Raw genomic sequence first — 22,129 nt, forward strand, 5'->3', positions numbered from 1 at the left:
AAATATGGCCAACGGAAAATAGAAGGTAAAGGTGAAACAGGATTAAAGCAATTTTTCAGGGCTCTAATAAGGGTCAAATAAGGACTTTGGTGTATGAGAGTGGAACTTTTTCAGAGTATAGAATGAGCTAATGGATGACCAATTCCTCAGGATCTTCATCCACCAAATTATATGGTCTTCCTTCTCCTTGCTGTTCATTCACAATTGCCACTTCCAGCATTGTTCATGATATTTGTGTATGTCAAGACCTACTGGAGGTTAGTGTCAAGTTTGAAACACTCCCTCAAAGGACACTAAAAATTGGAGGTGTGTGTTTATGTCTGGAATTATAGGACTTAACTCATACTGGAGACTGACAAGATTAGTGTGGTAAATCTATTAAGTGGAGTTCTCATATCTAAGAAAAACTGCATAATGTGATCAATGGTGGGAAGTCTTTCACCGGGTGCTCCTACCTGTTGACATTACATAATTTGTACTACAGAAAGGCTCCATGAATGCCATGAATGTGGGAGGCTTTCTGTGGGAATTATCAACTAATTAGGCATCAGAAAACTCATACTGAGGAAAAACTGTTCTTTTGCAATCAATGTGGGAAGTCTTTCAGTCATTTATTTTAATGTCTATCAAAGAATGGAGAGAAGTCTTAATGAGTACAATTAATATAAGAAATCTTTCCTTCAGAGCTCTGATGTAACTTCACATCAAAGAACTCACACTGAAGAGAAAGAAGCCTTTCTCTTCATTGGGAAAGTGTAATCAGTTGGGAAATGCTTCAGTTGGAGTTCTCACTTTGAAGTGTTACTTCAGAGAACTCACACTGGAGGAAAACTTCATAAATGTCATGGGAAAAGTATTCCCAATGGAATTCTCACCTTATTGGACATCAAAGAATCCATATTGGAGAGAATCTCTGTAAATGTAACCAATGTGGGAAATCTTTAGATGGAGATTTTGATCTTAGTGTGAATCAGAAAATTCATATATAGGTGGAAAAACCACATGAATGTAACATGAAAAAGCCTTCAGCAGACCATCTGAGTTACGGAACACCAGAGAATTCATAGTGAAAGAAACCTTCTGCATACAATCAGTGCAGACATGCTTTCACTTGGCGCTCTTCCCTTGCTGCATATCAGAGAACTCATCCTTGAAGAAAACCATTAACAGTTTTTAGTGTAATGACATATGGTCAATCTCTGCTCCTCTACTTGTATAGGACTCCTTAAAAGACAATCCTACTAAAGGTGATCAACTAGACAGTGTTCTTAGTACCACTGAGGCCTAGATTTGAGAAGGAACAAGGACAATAGAATAGGCTCTGATGTGGGTAAATGTTTCCTTAGATGATTAAAAATGGAAACAGTTGATTAAAATGTAGTGTCAATGTTTTTTACTTATAATATCAATGTTCTTTTTCACTTAGATATTTTTCCGTTTGGGAATATTTGCATAGTTTCTAATCTGTTTTATGTGGATTCTGTAGTTTCTAATGTTTATGCAGATTCTATAATTATATGAAGTGAAAAATACATTATGTACATGGTCATGCTGTCATGTTTAAAAAAAAATGTTTGCATATGGATGAGAATAAAAGTGGAATGGCTAAATAGTTGATTGGTCCCATTTAAAAATATTTAAATGCTCCTATGATAATTAACACATTTGTAAAAAACAGAACAAAATTAGAATCGTGTGGACTATCTCCTCCTTTGTCTGAGGATATCAGGAAGAACCAGGATAAGGAACTGAGAAGCTAAGTGTACCTGGCTTCTGGTAAGTAAAAAGTGTGTGACAGCCACACCTCCTATCATTCTTAGGTTCCAGGAATTTACCATTAAGAGTACCCAGTAGTTCCTCCGGAGGGGACTTGAAATCCATTGAAGAATCTCATCACAGAAGTGAAAGTTCCAGATAAGAGACCAGATAAGAAATTCAGGCAAGGCTTTATTGGGATTCGTGCTGCAGCTCAGGGGAGGGAAAACAAGTAACAGCTTCCTTTGCTGGCTTCCTGAGGAGGAGACAGCTGGTTCCTTATGTGGCAAGAGAGCAGAGGTGTGTCCAGGAGTTGGGGTGGAGGGGTCACTTAGGTGGTCTGCCCACCCCTGGGTGGCACTGTGTACAGGGTGCATGCCAGTACCCTGCTTCTGCTCATTTTGGTCTTTTTGTATCTCTTCATTGATAACGTGCCCCAACTGTGTAGGCACACAGCTAGTTGTAGTCCCTTTTAGCTTCTTAGTTTTTTGTTGCTGAAAGAGACCATTTGTCCAGGTGCAGGCACTGCAGCAAAGGATCCCAGGGTTCAGGTCCCAGCCTGTCTCAGGAGGGAACAGCTTTAACCATTGCCCATCTCCTGAGTGAGTGTATCTCACCTGAGTGTCTGACATGAAACAAGCTTGGGATCCATTCCACGAGCTGGCTATGGTTTTCCTGGTGGTCACTGTTTGCTGCTTTCACTTAATGAAAGACAATCTGTATTTTAGGAAGGAACAAGAAAAAGTTAAACCTAAAATTGTTTGCACCTCCTCTCCCTAATGTGCAGTGTGCATCTACATTAGAAATTAACCAGAGCTCTTCAGAGATGGGAGTGCCTGCTTGACCATTCTTCTGACACTAGCAATGTAACTTCTTAAAGAGAATGGCATTTGTTCCCACCTCTGTAATGGGTCCAAAAGCTGCTTCCCTATTGGATCCTACTGTTTGTTGAAATCAAGCTCTCAGGAACAAGAAGCCCTCTGCCAGGTTCACTTGGCACTACTCCAAGGTGCATCTTAGGTGTTAAGTTGGTGTGAGGTGCCCACTTTCAAACTGTTTATATAGGACATCTAGCAAGGAAGATATTTCCAGGAGCACAAGAGCAGAGGCTTCTTCCACTGCTGCTGTTTCCAGGAATACAGGGCTGGGTCTCAGGGTAGGCATTCTCACAGGCAGCGCTGTTAACATCTTAACAGAAATGTATCATCAGGGCCACACTGGTGATGAGACAGAATTAGAGATCGTACTTAGAGGTTAATTAACATTTACTCACACAGGATGCAGCAACAGGTGGCTGACAAGTCTCCTTACCTCTGAGAGGTAATCCTCTGATAAAGCAGGTTATCAAGTGGCAGAGAATATCCCTGCTGCCTTTTCAGTGGGAACAGCCAAAGGCAGGAGTTCCTTTCATGACACCAAGAGAAAGAAAAGCTAAAAACTCACAAAATGGGAAAGAAAGAGATGAGAGCAGTGTTCTGCATGGGAGGGACACCCCCTGGAGTTGTGTGAGGCGCTGCCCAACAGAGCAATGATTGTTCCTGGAATTATGAGCACACCCAAGCCTGCAGGGTCCGGTTGGTAGGAGAGCTGTTCAGCAGTGTTCCATCTGTTCCTGGGTGGGGTGCTGGGTTTCTGCCTACAAGCTCCACTCATCATGTGAGGCAGAGTGGTTCCTGCCAGTGACACCAACACTCAGCTTTGACACCCCAACTTTGAGGGCTCCCCTGGCAACAATGAGAAAATTGATCTTCCAGAGAAGAGAAGACATGGCCAAGACCAAACCAGGAGTGAAGGGAATCTCAGATTTCCAAGTGAGTCTGGTCTAGAACTGGCATATATTTGGGGAGGGGGGAGCTCTGCAGCAAGATGCCCTGGATTCAAAATCTTGGGTCTTGCGTACCAGTTTTGCCATTCAAGTTAATTACTTAACCTCTTTGTGCCTCGGTTTTCCTATCTGTTCCAAGCGGAAGTTAATATAGGGTTGCTAGGAGGAGTACTCGTATTTTACTAGTCATATTTTAATATCAGACTAATCTTGCCGTGTGACAGAACTTTCATTTGGCTGTAGTTTCTTCTTTGCCTGCAAACGTACTTACGTTTCTATTTATTTATAAAAAACAAAATTCAAATAATTTTTTAAGTTATTATCTTTCTTTCCCCTTCCATTCAATAATAAAAATATCAATAACCTCAGATATGCAGATGACACCACCCTTATGGCAGAAAGTGAAGAGGAACTAAAGGGCCTCTTGATGAAAGTGAAAGTGGAGAGTGAAAAAGTTAGCTTAAAGCTCAACATTCAGAAAACGGAGATCATGGCATCCAGTCCCATCACTTCATGGGAAATAGATGGGGAAACAGTGGAAACAGTGTCAGACTTTATTTTTCGGGGCTCCAAAATCACTGCAGATGGTGACTGCAGCCATGAAATTAAAAGACGCTTACTCCTTGGAAGGAAAGTTATGACCAACCTAGATAGCATATTAAAAAGCAGAGACATTACTTTGCCAACAAAGGTCTGTCTAGTCAAGGCTATGGTTTTTCCAGTGGTCATGTATGGATGTGAGAAGAAGGCTGAGCGCCGAAGAATTGATGCTTTTGAACTATGGTGTTGGAGAAGACTCTTGAGAGTCCCTTGGACTGCAAGGAGATCCAACCAGTCCATTCTAAAGGAGATCAGCCCTGGGATTTCTTTGGAAGGAATAATGCTGAAGCTGAAACTGCAGTACTTTGGCCACCTGATGTGAAGAGTTGACTCACTGGAAAAGACTCTGATGCTGGGAAGGTTTGGGGGCAAGAGAAGGGGACGACAGAGGATGAGATGGCTGGATGGCATCACCGACTCGATGGACATGAGTGTCAGTGAACTCCAGGAGTTGGTGATGGACAGGGAGGCCTGGTGTGCTGCGATTCATGGGGTCGCAGAGAGTCGGACACAACTGAGTGACTGATCTGATCTGAAGAGGAGTACTGAATCAATACACGTGTGTGCTTTACCAGGCTGGTAGTCGGCAAACTCTTAAGCTATTACTATTCTTATTATTATCATTACTAGCTCCTCTTTCAACACCTGTCAGTTTATAAGGGCTAAATAATAAACAAGAGAGAAAAGCCAGAAACACCCTGAAGATGAAAGGTAATGTAGGAGGGCCAACTCTACTAGATAGTAAACCATATTATGAAGCATCTATAATTTTAAAGTTGTAGTACTGGCACATGAGTAGACAGACCAATTCAAGAGAAAAGAAAATTCAGAAATAGATTTAATTGCATGTGTAAAGTAAGTGATAAAAGGGGCACCTCAGTGAGGAAAAAGTAGACTTTAGCTAAACTACTTAGTATACCATATACACGTATACTTAGTATACCTGCAAAAGAGAAAATGAAATCCATTCCTCACACTTCATACTAGGATGAATTCTGAGTGGATTAAAGATTTAAATGTAAAATATGACATACAAGCACTAGGAGAAACATGGGTGAATTTCCCCAAAACTTGAGAATATTTACTACCCATGAATTAAAATCCAAGGGCAATAAAGGAAAATACTGATAAATTTGATAGTGTAAAAATAAATGTTTCTATTTATTGGGGAAGAAAACCAATTGTTGGGGAAGAAAAACCCCACAACACTGTTAACATGAACAGATTACAAGCTGTCAAAAATTGCAACCTGCAAAGTTATTATTACCAGTAAGGAACTTTCAAAGGTAAAATAAAAGATCAACAAACCTACTAAAAAATGGCTACAATATGAATAGATCACAAAACAAAAAAATGCTTCTTAAATATATTAAAAATGCTCATAACTAGAAAAATTCTCATTAGAGGAATGAAAATTAGAACTATTTTGAAATAACACTTTTTACCTATCAGATAAAGATTCAAAACTATGATGCCATAACCAGCTGATGAGACTGTGAGGAACAGGCCCTACCAAACACTGTTCAGTTCAGTTCAGTTGCTCAATCGAGTCTGACTCTTTGCAACCCCATGGACTGCAGTACGCCAGGCTTCCCTGTCCATCACCAACTCCCAGAGCTTATTCAAATTCATGTCCATTGAGTCGGTGATGCCATCAAACCATCTCATCCTCTGTCACCCCTTCTCCTCCCGCCTTCAATCTTCCTAGCATCAGGGTCTTTTCCAATGAGTCAGTTCTTCGAATCAGGTGGCCAAAGTATTGGAGTTTCAGGTTCAGCATCAGTCCTTCCAATGAATATCCAGGACTGGTTTCCTTTAGGATGGACTGGTTGGATTTCCTTGCAGTCCAAGGGACTCTCAAGAGTCTTCTCAAACACCACAGTTCAAAAGTATCAATTCTTCGGCGCTCAGCTTTCTTTATAGTCCAACTCTCACATCCATACATGACTACTGGAAAAACCAAAGCTTTGACTAGATGGACATTTGTTGGCAAAGTAATGTCTCTGCTTTTTAATATGCTGTCTAGATTGGTCATAACTTTTCTCCCAAGGAGCAAGCACCTTTTAATTTCATGGCTGCAGTCACCATCTGCAGTGATTTGCTGGGATGCAAACAGGTGGGTGCAATCTCAAAAATGACAGAATGATCTCTCTTCATTTCCAAGGCAAACCATTCAATATGACAGTAATCCAAGTCTATGCCCCAACCAGTAATGCTGAAGAAGCTGAAATTGAACGGTTCTATGAAGACCTACAAGACCTTTTAGAACTAACACCCAAAAAAGATGTCCTTTTCATTATGGGGGACTGGAATGCAAAAGTAGGAAGTCAAGAAACACCTGGAGTAACAGGCAAATTTGGCCCTGGAATACAGAATGAGGCAGGGCAAAGGCTAATAGAGGTTTGCCAAGAGAACGCACTGGTCATAGCAAACACCCTCTTCCAACAACACAAGAGAAGACTCTACATATGGACATCACCAGATGGTCAACACCGAAATCAGATAGATTATATTCTTTGCAGCCAAAGATGGAGAAGCTCTATACACTCAGCAAAAACAAGACCGGGAGCTGACTGTGGCTCAGATCATGAGCTCCTTATTGCCAAATTCAGATGTAAATTGAAGAAAGTAGGGAAAACCATTCGACTATTCAGGTATGACCTAAATCAAATCCCTTATGATTATACAGTGGAAGTGAGAAATAGATTTAAGGAACTAGATCTTATAGATAGACTGCCTGATGAACTATGGACGGAGCTTCGTGACATTGTACAGGAGACAGGGATCAAGACCATCCCCATGGAAAAGAAATGCAAAAAAGCAAAATGGCTGTCTGAGGAGGCCTTACAAAGAGCTGTGAAAAGAAGAGAAAGGGAAAGTGAAGTCACTCAGTCGTGTCCAACTCTTCACGACCGCATGGACTGCAGCCCACCAGGCTCCTCCGCCCATGGGATTTTCCAGGCAAGAGTGCTGGAGTGGGATGCCATTGCCTTCTAGCAAAGGAGAAAAGGAAAGATATAAGCATCTGAATGCAGAGTTCCAAAGAATAGCAAAGAGAGATAAGAAAGCCTTCCTCAGCAATCAGTGCAAAGAAATAGAGGAAAACAGAATGGGAAAGACTAGAGATCTCTTCAAGAAAATTAGAGATCCAAGGAACATTTCACGCAAAGATGGGCTTGATAAAGGACAGAAATGGAATGGATCTAACAGAAGCAGAAGATATTAAGAAGAGGTGGCAAAGATACACAGAAGAACTGTACAAAAAAGATCTTCACGACCCAGACAATCATGATGGTGTGATCACTGACCTAGAGCCAGACATCCTGGAATGTGAAGTCAAGTGGGCCTTAGAAAGCATCACTACGAACAAAGCTAGTCAGGTGATGGAATTCCTCACTATTTGAAATAGTTGAGCTATTTCAAATCCTGGAAGATGATTCTGTGAAAGTGCTGCACTCACTATGCCAGCAAATTTGGAAAATTCAGCAGTGGCCACAGGACTGGAAAAGGTCAGTGTTCATTCCAATGCCAAAGAAAGGCAATGCCAAAAAATGCTCAAACTACCACACAATTGCACTCATCTCACATGCTAGTAAAGTAATGCTCAAAATTCTCCAAGCCAGGCTTCAGCAATACGTGAACTGTGAACTTCCAGATGTTCAAGCTGGTTTTAGAAAAGGCAGAGGATCAAATTGCCAACACCTGCTGGATCATGGAAAAAGCAAGAGAGTGCCAGAAAAACATCTATTTCTGCTTTATTGACTATGTCAAAGCCTTTGACTGTGTGGATCACAATAAACTGGAAAATTCTAAAAGAGATGGGAATACCAGACCACCTGACCCGCCTCTTGAGAAACCTATATGCAGATCAGGACACAACAGTTAGAACTGGTCATGGAACAACCGACTGGTTCCAAATAGGAAAAGGAGTACATCAAGGCTGTATATTGTCACCCTGCTTATTTCACTTATATGCAGAGTACATCATGAGAAATGCTGAGCTGGAAGAAGCACAAGCTGGAATCAAGATTGCCGGGAGAAATATCAATAATCTCAGAAACGCAGATGACACCACCCTTATGGCAGAAAGTGAAGAGGAACTAAAAAGCCTCTTGATAAAAGTAAAAGAGGAGAGTGAAAAAGTTGGCTTAAAGCTCAATAATCAGAAAACGAAGATCATGGCATCTGGTCCCATCACTTCATGGCAAATAGATGGGGAAACAGTGGAAACAGTGTCAGACTTTATTTTGGGGGGCTCCAAAATCACTGCAGATGGTGATTGCAGCCATGAAATTACAAGATGTTTACTCCTTGGAAGGAAAGTTATGACCAACCTAAATAGCATATTGAAAAGCAGAGACATTACTTTGCCAACAAAGGTCTGTCTAGTCAAGGCTATGGTTTTTCCTGTGGTCATGTATGGATGTGAGAGTTGGACTGTGAAGAAAGCTGAGCACCGAAGAATTGATGCTTTTGAACTGTGGTGTTGGAGAAGACTCTTGAGAGTCCCTTGGCCTGCAAGGAGATCCAACCAATCCATTCTGAAGGAGATCAGCCTGGGATTTCTTTGGAAGGACTGATGCTAAAGCTGAAACTCCGATACTTTGGCCACCTCATGCGAAGAGTTGCCTCATTGGAAAAGACTCTGATGCTGGGAGGGATTGGGGGCAGGAGGAGAAGGGGATGACAGAGGATGAGATGGCTGGACGGCATCACTGACTCGATGGACATGAGTTTGAGTGAACTCCAGGAGTTGGTGATGGACAGGCAGGCCTGGTATGCTGTGATTCATGGGGTCACAAAGAGTCGGACACGACTGAGTGACTGCACTGAACTGAACTGAAACAGGTGTAACTCCAAAGGACAAGAATTAGGCAAAATTAAAAACACACTTACCTTTGACCCAACATCCCACTTCTAGAGATCTAAATTCACACTGGCACAGATGCAAAACGATGTTGGCTCAGGAATACCCATTGCAGCACCGTCTGTAAAACACTCAATACAGCTTATGTGTCATCAGTAGCGGGCTGGTGGAAGAACTACAGTCCTGACACACAATGGTGCCCTGGCATTTGCCAGAGAACAATCTCTCACCAAACGCTTAGGTGGAAAACAATGAAGTGTGTCACAATACTGTGTATAGTAGTGAAGCTTTTACCCAAGGAAGAGTGTGGGATACACTTACAGAATGTATTGCTTACACTTTTTAAACGGAAGGATAATCCAAAACTTATAATTACCAATGGGAGAGGACAGGGATACAGGGATGAGAAGCCAAAGAGGCTAGGCTTCTTTTAGTACACTTTTGTGTCTGTAGTTTTCACGTTGGAACCATGAAAGTACTTTGCATAAATTATAAATTAGTTAAGGTTTAAGTGACGTCTAAATATTGAAAGTATTCAGTGAAGAGCTTATCACAGATAACCTCTTTCATGAAGAGCCAGAGTGGTTTCCGCCAGAAGGCCGCCTTAGGAAGGTTTCCTGTGGTCTCTCCCACCTTGAAGCCAGGGCGGGATAGCCGGTCTGTGGTCTCAGCCCCACAAGGCAGTGAGGCTGAATATGCACACAATGGTCAGACCACATAAAACAGAACTCTCTGACCCACGATCTCTGTAGCAACAGGTACAAAGCAGCCAGGACTTGCTCACTAACTGCCAGCTTCCCTATTTTTTGCCCCTGTCCCACTTAGGACCAACTGGAGAAAGCCAGACAAGCTTCCCTAAGCCGTCACACAGGAGGACGCACTGCTAGTTGCCGGCCTCCAACTTGCATACTCTACACTCAGATCACACCCGAGGCCCTCCCTCTCCCCAACACCCGCTGTGGCAGACTCCCCTGCTCTAGCGGGCTCTGTGAAAACGTCTTCCGTGCTCCTCGGCAGGTGGTCTCTCCCGACTTCCACACCCAGACGCCAAAGGCCACTGTGCTGCCGCCGCGAGGAGTAACGTCTGCCGCGGCAACTGGAGAAACTGCCCCCTGAGCGAGAAAAACCGCCACCGGCGCGCGACTTTCTGGGACTTGTAGTTCCTCGCGCCGAGCGGGCGCACTTCCGGAACTGGCCCGGGAACCCGCGCGGAGGCGCCCCGGTGCCCCACAGGCCTCCCGAGCTCAGTACGTGGACACAGTTCTTCCCCTGGTACGCGGGTTTCGAACTCAGCTTGAAGAGAAAGTGTATGTTGTCCTGGTGGACAGAGAATTACGGGCAGTCTTGGCAGAGCAAAAGGCACCGGCGACTCCGGACCTGGGTGTTGGGGGCCCGTGTTGGTTGTGTTTGGTGATGCTGGCCCAGGTGGAGAGACCGGTGTGAGCAGGGGCTGGAGGGGTGAACGTGACTGGAGGTGTGCAGAGCGGGCCACAGAATTGCCGGGTGCGCGAGGGCTGGGGTTTGGGTTTCAGAGCCTCAGTAAAGAGTAGAATCCGGCGGTGGATGGCTCAGTGGAGGGGCAGTGCCGAGGGAGTAGAAAGTGTGAGGAGGACTCTTGAGTTTCCGGTTCTAGTGGGGAGCCAGGATGGAGGTCGCAGTGCAAGGGATGAGGGAACCCTGGACGCTATCAGCTGTGTTGAGTCTGTGGACGAAGAAATTAATCAATAATGGCTCTAAGAAAGAAATGGGACATTTTATTCAAGCCTTTGGGTTATATAACTCAGGAAGCAGCTTTTCAGAAAGCTCTGAGGATTGTTCCACCCTGGAGGTCAAAGCACAGTTATATACTTTTTGAGACAAAGGGCCATGTGTCAGATGAGGAATTGACAGTTGATATAATCCAGCCCTGCAGTACAAAGTGGGTAGTGGGTCATTGTGGCCCCTTAGAAAGAAGGAAGTCTGTCTGTCCCCTAAGCAGGTGTGGTTAATGCGGATGCACCATGCACACTAAATGGGAGGGAGGAGGCCCGAATGAGCAACGCAAAAGTTTCTGTTTAAATGTTTTTGTCTTGCCATGAAATACGATTTTTATTTCATCAAGTCTTTAGAGGCGTGGCTGGATATGGAGGAGAGAATGGCAATGGTAGGGAGCCTGGGAGGGAGGTCTGGGCTGGACTTAAGGCCTGGGGCAGTACTTGAAAGCCCCACCCCCTCACTGGCAGGAAAAAAAGAAACTAGGAAGAGAAGGAGAAAGAGAGGCCTCTAGAAAGAGGTCTAGCATGAGGGAAAGGAGTTTTATGTCCAGGTGTAATCAATAGAGTTAAATCTGCTGTGGCCCCTACTGTGTGTCAGCACAAGTGTTAAACTCTGTAAATGCAACTCTTGGAATCATCACAGCAGCACCACAAAGCAGGCCTGCTCTCCTCCCAGACTTCTGCAGATGAGGCCCCGAGAGGCTGAGGAGGCCTTTCAGGGTCCTCCAGAGGCAAGTGGTGGAGGTAGGACTTTGAAAGCAGGCAGCCTGGCTGTGGAGGGGAGGTGTTCCCAGCCCTCGCCCTGGGTGTCTCCAACAAGGAAGAAGAGGACCCGAGGGTGAAAATGAACACGTGTAGTAGATTGCCCGTGGAGGGACAGGAATGTCAGAACAGTACAGCTTCACATAGAGCCTTGAGCGGTCTTCTTAGGTGTGGTGTACACGTGTGTGTGTGTGTGTGTGTGTGTGTTTGTGTGCACGCCTGGAAGCGTGCAGCATAGGTGTGCTTTTGGTACACAGAGAGAGAGAGAGTCAAACATGGGGAAGGGTTTGGGATAAGATAAGCAGAGTATGGGAAGCAATAGCAGCATTAAGGGAAACGGGATAATAGGTATGGCTTCTGGCCACTTGGGCAGCATCCCAGCAGGTCCAGAAGTTTGATACCCGCTCACAGAGTGCCCTTAGTTGTCTTCCTGGGAATTTTCACATGCTCCTTGTCCCCTTCCCCCACCTCGATTTTTAGAAACCGGCTGATGTTTCACTGAGATTTTTTTTTAATTGTACAATCAATTGTTTTGACACTGCCTCCATTTCTCTCTAGTATCTTGAGATGACAGGAAAAACTGGCCCCTCCTTTATTTGACTGTTGAGGTACTGTTGTGTGTCTTTGGGTTCATGGTTCAGACACCCCAGCACATGCCTCAAGACATTTACCTTGAGCCTATGACAGCCCAGGCCCAGAGCTAGGCAGACTGGCCCTCTTCAGTGAGAGAGTTTAGCCGCCTTGGCTGACCTCAGAGCCTTGAACAGGGAGATCATGTGGTCAGAGCCCCGCCTCCCTGCCCTTCACTCCCCAGGGTATAGTCTTCAGCTGGCACTGGTTGCTCTCGCCTTTGGGCATGGGGGTGGACTTGGGAGTGTGGAGGCACTGAGGTAGGGGCTAAACCCCTAATTGTCCCCCCAACCCCAGCCCTGCTTTCTGAGGACCTCTGCCTTCTTCACAACAGCATCACCAGATATGAGGAGGAAATGGAGGCATATTTTCAGCAGATCCCATTGCAGGTGAGTTGGAGACCTTTGTTCTCATTGCCTTAGTCTCCATGGCTGTAGAATGCATCCAGGAATAACACCCACATCCTCAGGTCAGCACACATTAGAGTTCTTGCAATGCTGCCCTGTGCCTTGGGGTGAAGTGCACGGGCTCCCACATGAATGAGCCAGGCATTCCCCAAACCTGGGTCTCTGAGCCAGGTCTCTTCAGACTTCTTCATGGTGTTTGCTCAGTGGACCCTTGAGGGCAAGTAGAGCTGAGCCTCCAGAAACAGGCAGCCACTCTGGCCCATTGACCCTTACCGCAGACCACTCAGGAGGGCAGCTGAGAGTGTGCCTGTAAAGCGCCAAAGGCACCCTTAGATGGCTCACATGTGGTTTCATGAGGAAGCAATTGAGCTCATGGCATTAGCTTCCTAGAAACACACCACAGCCCTGATTTGTCTCATGGCTGTGCTGACCCTTGATTTAAAGCATCCTCTTTGGCTGGTTTCCAATCTGATATTGTACAGAAGATGGGGGTGAAGATCTCCAAGAGGGGTCCCCGTTGTTCCCAAAGCAGAAAATCAGGATCACCGATGCAACTAGCAGCAGAGGAGATACCCAGAGAAAAATGAAAACACCTTGGACCTGGGTCCGAGTCTGATCTGAGCAAGGGGTTCTCCCTCCCCTGTGCTGTCCTATTCCCAACTTTCTCATCAAGAAAGCAGGGCTCCATGGTAATACCAGTGATGTTTCAGCCAACCGTGAGCTTCAAGGACGTGGCTGTGACCTTCACATGGGTGAAGTGGGGACATGTGGACCTGGCCCAGAGGACAGTGTACCGTGAGGTGGTTCTTGAGACATGCAGTCGCCTGGTCTCCCTGGTTAAGGCAGTCGCTACCCATCACCAGACCCAGGGCGTGGCTCATTTCAGGCACGCCTGGACTGGCCCAGAAGGTGCTGGAAGTGTGTCCCTTTGAGATGCAGGTCTGGGTATTGCTGCTTATCCCTCCTCCAGGGCAAGTCTGTGGCTTATGGTTCAGGGTGTGGGGAGTCTACTTGGGAGGATGGGGGCCCCTCCTAGTCCATCCACATCTGACCCCAGGGGTGAGAGCTCGACTTGTCTCCCAGCAGAAGACCAAGCCCTCTGTTTTTCCTCCATTGACCAGGACTTCTGCTCTCAAAACTAAATGTGATCTCCTAGCTGGAGCAAGGGGAGGACCAATGGAGAGTGGGGCAGGGACCTCCCCAAGGTGAGAACAAGCCAGCGGCTCAACAGTTAAAGTCCAAGGAGCAGAGAGGCCGCTTGCAGGAAGTTTGCTCACGTGTTCTCTGCTGCCACCTCATGTCCAACATGGCAGCCACGTTCTCATCCATGTCAGGCTGTCTCTGCCCAGCCCACCCACAGAGGATACTTGTTGCTGTTGTCAACATGTGTCTCACACACGAGTTCACTTCTGTCCCCATCTCCCTTTGGTCTTAACTCCTCTGCTACCATGTCTCATTCCCAGGTCCTCATGCCCCCTGTTTTCCTCCAGCCCCTCATCATAGCTTCCATCCAGGGTGCCAGCTCCTCAGGCCTCCCCTTCCTGCTGGTCTTTGCTCTGCCATTTGGGTGTCCACCCATCTTCCACATTGGACATTTTCATGACTTCAAAATGATCCCCAGGTGTGGTAAGAATCCATGCCTTCCAGAAGGATTCCTATTAAATCACCATTCCTGGACCTGCTTTCCCACCTCCCCTCATCCCATAGGCCCACCACCTACCCTGCATGTCAGCCTAATTGGAATTTTTTTTTTCTCCTTCAGCTATATGGAAATAAAACACTTCTCATACCATACAGTTCATCTGTATAAAGCACGTAAAGGTTCTTAATATAGTTGCAGCTTGTGGATTTATCACCACAGTCTATTTTAGAACATGGTCATCTCCCCGACTAATTGGGCTGCTTCTGATTTTTTGTGTGGTTTTGTTTTAACTGATAAACTTTATTTTTTAGAGCCAGTTTCATCCTTACAGAAAGTACAGGGTTTCTCTATGCCAACCCTCCCCATGCAGTTTCCCCTATTATTAATATCTTGCATTCAGTGGTACATTTGTTACAAATGATGATCTTACACCAATTAATGATTACCATCAGAGGTCAATAGTTTACATTAGATTCACTCTGGTGTTGTACATTTTGTGGGTTTCAACAAATATGTGATGTTATATATCCACTGGTGTAGTGTACAGAGTAGCTCCACTACCCTAAGAATCCTCTGTGCTCCACCTGTTCATCCCTCCCTCCACCCTAACTCCTGGAAACCACTGATTAATTTACTGTCTCTATAAGTTTACGTTTCTAGACTGTCCTATAGTTGGAATCATGCAGTACTTGGTCCTTTCTGAGAGACTGCTTTCACTTAACAATAAGCGGCATCTATGTCTATCACACCACCTTCTGCCAGCCTAGCGGTGTTGGATTTATCCCATGTGTTCCTGCTCCTTCTTACCCTATAACTGTCATGTCTGCAGCCTCTCTTTTTTCTAACTTGGAAGTCTTACCTACTTTTACTTACCCTTGGCACTCAAATGACATCACTCTGAATTCAGTTTACCAGCAGTGTCTTTCTTCTCTTCTACCCTAGATGTTACTTTCTGGCTGACCCACACAGCCTGTCTTCCTTATTTCAAGATTCTGATGCAGATACTGCTGTAGAATTTTTACCTCCTTTGCCCATTTTTTCAACAGCCAGACATATCTTAGACATAGCTTAGCCACGCAAAGATTCCTTTCCTCCCCTTCATCCCCAGATACTCTTTCACTCCCCTTCATGAGGCTATTGTTTCATTTGAAAACTTCGTCTCATCAGAGATTCCAAGGCAGCACCCCAAAGGAACACAGCAGGGTCTTGAGAAGGAGGACAGTGTGGTTGTGGGAGTGTTGGGCAGAGATTAGGGCTTTCCCCAAGAAGGAAAGAAGGTCTGTGTTTACCACAAGGAAAACATCCTCCTGGAACTCATACTTTGCCAAATGGAGGATGCTTGTCTCCTTGGCAGGTACGGGAGAAAGGGATGGGAACCTGGAGAGAGGACTTAATATTACTGGGTGTGGGTGGCTACCCACCTAAAAAGGGCAGTTGTGTGGGCAGAGTGACAAGTGAAGGGGGAATCTTGGAGGACTCAGTTGAGTGTCCTGAGCTGGGAGCCCATTGCACTCTTTATTAGAAGCCTACTACCGATGGCGACTGCAGCCATGAAATTAAAAGATGCTTACCCCTTGGAAGAAAAGTTATGACCAATCTAGATAACATATTGAAAAGCAGAGACATTACTTTGCCAACAAAGGTCCGTCTAGTCAAGGCTATGGTTTTTCCAGTGGTCAGGTATGGATGTGAGAGTTGGACTGTGAAGAAAGCTGAGCGCCGAAGAATTGATGCTTTTGAACTGTAGTGTTGGGGAAGACTCTTGAGAGTCCCTTGGCCTGCAAGGAGATCCAACCTGTCCATTCTGAAGGAGATCAGCCCTGGGATTTCTTTGGAAGGAGTGATGCTAAAGCTGAAACTGCAGTACTTTGGCCACCTCATTCAAAGAGTTGACTCATTGGAAAAGACTCTGATGCTGGGAGGGATTGGGGGCAGGAGGAGAAGGGGACGACAGAGGATGAGATGGCTGGATGGCATCACTGACTCGATGGATGTGAGTCTGAGTGAACTCCAGGAGTTGGTGATGGACAGGGAGGCCTGGCGTGCTGCGATTCATGGAGTTGCAAAGAGTCAGACACGACTGAGCGACTGAACTGAACTGAGCTGAACCGATGGCTCAGCAGTAAAGAATCTTTCTGCAATGCAGGAGACTTGAGTTTAATCCCTGGGTTGGGAAGATCCCCTGGAGGAGGATCCCCTCCAGTATTCTTGCCTAGAAAATACCATGGACAGAACAGCCAGATCTCGTTTTAAGATCCAGCACCAGGAAATAGAGTGTGAGTCATAAGGTTGAGGCACATGTTAGGACCTTGTTTCCTGTGACTTCTCCAACAGATTACCAGCTGGGTAACTTAAAACAACATAGATGATTCTCCCACAGCTCTGAGGCTAGAAGTCACAATCAGCGTCATTGGGCTGAAATCAGTGCGCACAGGCCATTCTCCCTCTGGAGGCTTCATTGGAAAAGCTGTTCCTTTTTTCCTTCCAGGTTCTAGTGGCTAGGGGGATTCCTTGCTCAGTGGCCACATCACTTCAGTCTTTCAGGCCAGCACCTTCACGTCTCTGCTCTGTGTTCAGATTGTCTTCTTTGTGTGTATCAAGTCTCATTCTGCCTCCTTCTTATAAGGACAGTTGTGATAACATTTGGGGCCCACCCAGATAATCCCTGGGCATCCCTGTTGGCTCAGATTGTAAAGAATCTGCTTGCAATGCAGGAGACATGGGTTCAATCCCTGGGTTGGGAAGATCCCAGGGAGAAGGGAATGGCTACCCATTCCAGTATTCTTGTCTGGAGAATCCATAGACAGAGGAGCCTGGCGGGCCACAGTGCATGGGGTCGCAAAGAGTCAGACACGACTGAGGGACTTACACACACACTGATTTCCTGTTTGCTGAGCCATCCCTCCATTTCACATTCTGCATGAAATTACAGTCCATAGATTAGAAACAGACCCAGAGATATATCTCTTATACTTGGTGGTCTGTTTTATCCCACCCTCCCCTTCTAATGCTTCTCTAGTAATTCAGGCCATTTGGATTTCTTTCAGACTGGAAGACTACACTTGAAGGAGTCAGTGTCTGAAGAGGATATTGCTGTGGAAGGGCCATCTTATCACATGGAAAAGAAACACCATGTTCAGGAGGAGGGCCCCAGGTTGGTGTCATTAGTAGAAATGCACCTTTGGCAGGACCAGCTAGGGATGAACCAGTAGGACGCTGAATCAAACAGTACTCACCTCAGAGAGATGTTTTGCTCAAGGTGGGAGTTGTGAGCCTGAGCTTAGGAAAATTATCTGAGTTTAAGCCTCCTACCTCCGACATTACCTACAAGAACATATTTCTATAAGGTTAACTCACAGCATAAAAAGTTGAAACAGAACTCAGTTTTCATTAAAAAGACTGAGCTGATCTGAAGCCCTGTGAAGATCATCAAAGTGCTAGAGCCTTCTGGCAGATTATTTACTTGAATAAACTTGCAGATTTTGAAACAGGAAATAAAAAGCCTTATGATTATACTGTCAATATTGACTGTTTCAACTATGGTACCTCCTTTCGTTTTCTTAATAGAATTTTTTCAGCAGAGAACAGCAAAGATGGTCAGAACTATGGAAACATTAATCATAGCTTGTCGCTTAATGAACACAAGCCAACGCATTTGGAGAGTCAGTTCAATTGTGACAAATGCCTTGTACAGACTGAACTAAGTCATCCTGGAGAGGCACTACTCATATATGAGGAGGACTGTGATGCCTCCACATGCCTCATCTTTTACTTACTGTGACATCATTTAGACTGGAAAGAAGGCATGAATGTAATCAGCGTGCAAGATCTTTCAGCTGTTGCTCTAAGCTTGTACACCAGAGAACACTCTGGAGAAAAGCCCTATGAGTGTACTCAATGTGGAAAGTCTTTCAGGCAGAGCTATGACCTTGTTGTACACCAGAAAACTCACATGGGAGAGAAACCCAATGAATGTAATCAGTGTGGGAAATCCTTCACCCAGAGTTCCAAACTTGTTAGGCATCAATGAACTCACACTGGAGAAAAACCATATAAATGTCATGACTGTGGAAAATCTTTCAGGTGGAACTCTAACGTTTTTGTACATCAAATAATTCACACTGCTTTAAAGCTTATGAGTACGCTCATTGTGGAAAGTCCTTCAGTCAGAGCTCTTTGTCACACATAAATGGACTCACATGGAGAGAAATCCTATGAATATAACCCTATGAATATGAATATAGTGTGGTAAGTCCTTCATTTGAAGCACTCAACTTCTTAGGCACCTGTGAATTCACACTGGAGAGAAGCCATATAAATGCAATCAATGTGATAAAGCCTACACTGGGATCTCTCACCTTATTGAATATCAGAGAACTCATACTGGAGAGAAACCATTTGAATGTCATCAGTGTGGGAGAGGCTTCACTGGGAGCTCTTACCTTCTTTCACCTTAGAGAGTTCATTCTGGAGAGAAACCGTATGAGTGTAATGACTGTGGGAAGGCTTTTCGGCAGCAAACTCAGCTTGTGCATCAACGAACACGTGCTGGAAAGAAACCTTATGATGCAGTCACTGTGGAAAAGCTTTCAGCCAAAGGGCTCCACTCTGTGCATCAGAGAATGCACACTGGGGAGAAGCCCTGTCAGTGTAATGTGTGTTAAGGCCTTTAGTCAGAGGTCACACCTTATTGAACATCAGAGAACACATACTGGAGAAAAGCCCTATGAGTGCATTGACTGTGGGAAGACCTTCAATGACTGATCAACCCTTACAAAACATGAGAGAATACATGCTGGGGAAAAACCCTATGAATGTAAACATTGTGAAAAGGCCTTTAGCCAGTGGTGTCAACTTACTAGGCATCAGAGAAACCATACTGGAGAGACCCTATGAATGTAATGAGTGTGGGAAAGCTTTCAGTTATAATACATCCTTTTTCCAACATGAGAAGACTTATAGGGAAGAAACCCTGTGAATAGTCAAGATGAAAAATAGTCAAGATGCCAGACTTTCTTTACTAGACATCAGATGACCAAGATATGACTGTCACTGTAGTCTAATGACTGCAGGCATCAGAATTGCTTGGAGTGTCTGTGTTGAACTGCACATTACCAAGCTTACCCTCAGCTTACTAAATCAGAATCTCTAGCAGTAAAACTCAGGAGCCCACAGTTTCCAAAAGCAGCATGAAGGACTTGTTTGTACACTAAAATACATTTACTTCTGCAGTTAGGTGAGAAGCTATGAATATAACCACTGATGAAAAACATTGTCAGAGCTCTCAGCAGGAATTAGAAAACACAGACTGGAGCTGTACCCGCCAGATAATCTTTTGTAGTCCAAACAGCCAACCAATCTCAATCAGACATTGTCCCAGTAACACATTCCTGGAAATGATAGTGAACCGAAAAATACTCTTGATACAGAGCTCCAAACATTCCACCTAAGAAGAAACCATTACATGAGGAAGATGGTGTTAGAGATGAAATTTGGGGCCAGCCATGTTCAGTTGCCAGGAGAAATATCAATAACCTCAGACATGCAGATGACACCACCCTTATGGCAGTCAGTGAAGAGAAACTAAAAAGCCTCTTGATGAAAGTGAAAGAGGAGAGTGAAAAAGTTGGCTTAAAGCTCAACATTCAGAAAACTAAGATCATGGCATCTGGTCCCATCACTTCATGGCAAATAGATGGGGAAACAGTAGAAACAGTCTCAGACTTTATTTTTTTGGGCTCCAAAATCACTGCAGATGGTGATTGCAGCCATGAAATTACAAGATGTTTACTCCTTGGAAGGAAAGTTATGACCAACCTAGATAGCGTATTGAAAAGCAGAGACATTACTTTGCCAACAAAGTTCCGTCTAGTCAAGGCTATGGTTTTTCCAGTGGTCAGGTATGGCTGAGAGTTGGACTGTGAAGAAAGCTGAGCACCGAAGAATTGATGCTTTTGAACTGTAGTGTTGGGGAAGACTCTTGAGAGTCCCCTGGACTGCAAGGAGATCCAACCAGTCCATCTTAAAGAAGATCAGTCCTGGGTGTTCATTGGAAGGACTGATGCTGAGGCTGAAACTCCAATACTTTGGCCACCTGATGCGAAGAGCTGACTCACTGGAAAAGACCCTGATGCTGGGAGGGATTAGGGGCAGGAGGAGAAGGGGATGACAGTGGATGAGATGGCTGAATGGCATCACTGACTTGATGGACATGAATTTGAGTGAACTCCAGGAGTTGGTGACGGACAGGGAGGCCTGGTGTGCTGCAATTCATGGGGTCACAAAGAGTTGGACACGACTGAGCGACTGAACTGACTGAACTGATGTTCAGTGTAAACCAGCAATAAAAAACACAAATTGAAGGAATACTAAGGATGGGAAGTTTTGTAAAATGGTTTTTATTGGAGTTAAAAGTAGACTCAGTTTTTCAAGGACTCCGTTATGCTCTAACTTTCTTGCTGAGTTAGGTTGACTAAGTGAGTCCAGAGCAATATGAAAAATATCAAATGAAGTGAAAATAGGACCAAAAACAGTATGTATGCAAAATGTTACAGCACATAAAAATTTGTGCGCAGATGGTTGATTAAGATCAACTCAGCAACATATTAAAAAACAATATATATGTGTGTGCTTAGTTGCATCAGACTCTGCAACCCTGTGGAATGTAACCCACCAAGCTCCTCTGTCCATGGGATTTTCCAGGCAAGACTACAGGAGTGAGTTGCCATTTCCTTCTGCAGTGGATCTTCCTGACCTAGGGATCAAACCCATGGCTCCTGCTTTGGCAGGCAGGTTTGTTTGTCTGTTTTTTATAACCACTGAGCCACCTGGGAAGCCTTCCATAAAAAAGGCTGAAATGTAAATCCACAATGGTGAAGCAAGTAGGGGAGGCTGTTAATTGCAGGTTGAGTGAGGTGACAGCACCCAGAGGTGCAGAGTGGGAAAGGTTGAAGTCAGGAACTTGTAAAGAGGGGCTGCAGCAGTGGAGGTCACAGCCACCCCAGCAGAGCTGTAGACTCACAGGGGGAGCAGGAAAGTTGGGTTCATTGAAGGACTGTCTGTGAAACTCCAGATTTTCTCCTCTTAAGTATCTGGCTGTGGGCCAGCAAAAAAAAAAAAAAAAGAGTAGAGAATGAGTTGTTCTGACAACGGGGAAAACAATTCTGAGGGACTAGAGAATCTGCTGTATTGTGCTTCAGAACAAGGGCTTCCTTATTTTGCCACTCCAAGGACCTTCGTCATCATTGTTAGTTCTTCCCTTTTCATCCCAAAGCAAAGTGTGCCATTAACCAGCCCCACCCATCTGGGGATGCTTTCATCTTTGCCTTCTCACGTTGTTATTTAGTTGCTAAGTCTTGTGGGACTCTTTGCCACCCCATGGTCTTTAGCACACCAAGCTCCTCTGTCTCACCCTCTGGGAATCACACAAGGATGCCTGTGGGGGGCGGGAAGGAATGGAAGGACAGCAGCTGCTGTGTACACGTGAGTGCTTCAGGTCCTGTTGTGGGAAGTGTTTCACCCTTTCATAAATCAAAGCAGACACTTCAGGGGCCAGGAAGCGGGCTCACTTGAAATAGGAACCTGAGACCTTTCTTCCCAGATGGTTCTCATACCCAGAGACCAGTGGTTCCAAATTGGAACATGCATAAGACACACATGAAAGGAAGTGCTAGAGTTACAGCTTGCTGGGCCAGTCTTTTTAATTAGTTAATTACTTGACTGCACCAGATTTTAGTTTTATCAGGTGAGATCTTTGATATTCATTTGGGGTCTTTATTTTTTCTAAGTTGTGGCATGCAAAATTTTAATTGTGGCATATGGGATCTAGTTCCCCAACCAGGGATCGAACCCAGGCCTTCTACATTGAGAGTCTTAGGCACTGGGCCA

General features: G+C 44.9%; 1 long non-coding RNA gene and 1 other non-coding gene across 3 annotated transcripts; one reads left to right on the forward strand and one right to left on the reverse strand.

Moving 5' to 3' along the window:
- Window positions 1-1,927: 1,927 nt before the first annotated feature.
- Window positions 1,928-10,158, reverse strand: LOC101902458 (uncharacterized). 2 transcript variants are annotated; one of them, XR_009491241.1, is made up of 2 exons: window positions 2,373-10,158; window positions 1,928-2,249 (listed from the first exon to the last, which is right to left on the reverse strand). It is a non-coding gene; the product is annotated as an uncharacterized lncRNA (long non-coding RNA). The 2 variants fall into 2 exon arrangements; XR_009491240.1 differs by having other exon boundaries at window positions 1,928-2,280.
- Window positions 10,159-10,216: 58 nt separating this feature from the next.
- Window positions 10,217-17,764, forward strand: LOC100847745 (uncharacterized). The gene is made up of 3 exons (XR_009491242.1): window positions 10,217-10,319; window positions 12,491-12,582; window positions 17,290-17,764. It is a non-coding gene; the product is annotated as an uncharacterized protein (transcript).
- The last annotated feature ends 4,365 nt before the right edge of the window (window positions 17,765-22,129 follow it).

Source organism: Bos taurus, chromosome 18, assembly GCF_002263795.3.
Source record: "Bos taurus isolate L1 Dominette 01449 registration number 42190680 breed Hereford chromosome 18, ARS-UCD2.0, whole genome shotgun sequence".
Taxonomy (NCBI): domain Eukaryota; kingdom Metazoa; phylum Chordata; class Mammalia; order Artiodactyla; family Bovidae; genus Bos; species Bos taurus.